Consider the following 2,266-nt stretch of genomic DNA (forward strand, 5'->3'; position numbering starts at 1 on the left):
GAGGTATTAAGAGAGATGTGGCATAAACACATTCCAAAACTAGCAGGCTCCCCAGGAGTGGGGGAACCCAGAACTGGTCAAAGACTCACCCCCAAACCCGTAATCTGGCTAGCTGAGCGCTTTGGGGGAGCCCCTGAGGTCTTGTTGGCATGTCCCAAAGGAGAAGATGCTTTCAGGGCGGGGAGCATGGCCCTCACGCTCTAATTCCTGGCATGCTGTACAGCATCCTGTTCCTGGCCTGGCCTGAGCACTTTAGTCCTTAGATCCTGAGATCTCACACTGTCCAAGCCAGAAGGCGCCAGCGACGCTATGTGGCTTTACATACAGTGAGTGTGATGGGAGAATGGAATCCTGTCCATTCACTATAGCACTGTTTACTGATGTTCAACAGTATTCACGGAACTCTGTGCCAGACACTGTTCTAGAAGCTCTGGCCAAGGTCTCTGCTGTCATTGTGTTCACATTCTGTGAGAGACTAAGCAAATCACTAAGGCCATGCCAGAGTCAAGGCGACACCAGGCGTTATGCAGAAGACTGAACGGGGTGAGGAGGGAGAGGTGGCTGGGGGCGGAGAGACGGTTGGGTGGGATTGTGCAGGAGGCCTTCTTGAGGAGGAAACGCACGAGCTCCTCTATAGCAGGAGAGGAAAAGTGCTTTTCCAAGGACGCCCAGCTCCCTAGCGGCAGAGAAAGCACACTTGCAGTCCAGGGCCTTCTATTGCATCAGGCCCCCAACCAGCATTTGGGTCAGAATGGGAAAAGAAGCTATCAACTCGAAGGTTCTGTGGGGACATTGTGTCTTGAGGGTTAAAGGGACATTCGAGATCCTGTGATTCAAGAATCGTGTGTCGTGTGCGTAATAAAGGAACAACCTCCCAGTGTGTCGTGTGCGTAATAAAGGAACAACCTCCCAGTTCCGGTCGTCTAATGCTATACAGCAGACAACTCCAAACTCAGCAGCAATTTATCATTTTCTTTCCCATTCCTAAGCATTGAATGGAGAGTTCTCACTCGCGGTGTCTTACGTGGTTACAGTCTGAGGATGGTTGGGGCTGGAATCATCCAAAGGCTTCTTCGCTCACGTGAGTGGGGCCTGGGCGGGAAGGACTGGAAGAGCAGGAGCGAGTCAGGCCTCTCTTCTTGTGTCCTCCCTACACAGCTAGATTGTGCTTCGTGATGGCATGGTGGTCTCGGGATATGTGGACTTCTTCCACAGAGGCTGGCTTCCTCCAGAGTAAGCATCACGAAAGGCCCAGTGGGGAGCTACAAGGTTCTCAGGACCCACCAATGCAAGAACCAGAACATCTTTTCTGTTGGGATCTATTGATCAAGAACTCACCAAGGCCATGCCAGATTCAAGGGGAAAGAAATTAGACTCCAGCCTTCAATGGGAGGAGCAGCAAAGACTCTGCGGCCATCCTTAATCTACCATACCTCCTCTGGAAGGAAACACAGCCTCTCCTAAAGGCCTGCTCAGCCTCTTCACCACTTAATAAACATGCCATTCACGCTCAGATTGTCTCCACTTTCTCCAATTATCAAAAAATCAGTCCACGTTTATTGAGGGCCTACCATGTAAAGATGTGTTGTGCTTGGTACCATGTGCCGTACACCATACGCAATGGACAATGTACTGTGCCCTCCCTGCAGGAGTCTAGATAATGTGCTCCATACTTCCTCGTGATGGCTGAACTGATTTCTAAACTGAAATTGGACATGGGGGCCCAGTATAAAAAGCAAGTTAAGAGAGAATGATTCTGGGTAAGGTGAGAGCTCTGGGGCACCTCTGCTGAAGTCTGTGCTCAAGGAATCATGGCATGCATGCCATCATGGTAACAGAGAAAGGAAAACAGGGCATGAAATATCTCGTCTCCACATACGAAGCTTTCTTGATGAAAAGATATGGATCCAGCCTTATGGGAGAGCTAGTATATTAACGAGACTTTTTTCTGGTAAATCTATGTCAAATTGTCTTGAATGAAAAAGACATAGGCAAGAAAGTGCTGGGGTGTAGCTTCTTAGAGACAGGGCTGATCCAGGGGCTCAGTCAACTTCATACACTAACTAACATGTAATAAACTAGTTAACACAGGATTGGGTCTCTCCCTCTTCACCTGCACTGGTTTCACTCCTGGGAGCACTTTCTCTGTCCTCGGGAGGACAGAGTATCCACCAGCAGTTCCAGGCTCACTTCTACTGTTGTGCACTTTCCCCCGGTCATTTCCACTAAAGCCCGCTCTGGTTGGCCTCGCTCGAGTCCTGTGCTC

General features: G+C 49.8%; 1 long non-coding RNA gene across 1 annotated transcript; it reads left to right on the forward strand.

Moving 5' to 3' along the window:
* Window positions 1-451: 451 nt before the first annotated feature.
* LOC138916028 (uncharacterized) lies at window positions 452-1,513 on the forward strand. The gene is made up of 2 exons (XR_011422668.1): window positions 452-543; window positions 1,159-1,513. It is a non-coding gene; the product is annotated as an uncharacterized lncRNA (long non-coding RNA).
* Window positions 1,514-2,266: the final 753 nt, after the last annotated feature.

The sequence above is a fragment of the Equus caballus genome, chromosome 10, assembly GCF_041296265.1.
Source record: "Equus caballus isolate H_3958 breed thoroughbred chromosome 10, TB-T2T, whole genome shotgun sequence".
Lineage (NCBI taxonomy): Eukaryota > Metazoa > Chordata > Mammalia > Perissodactyla > Equidae > Equus > Equus caballus.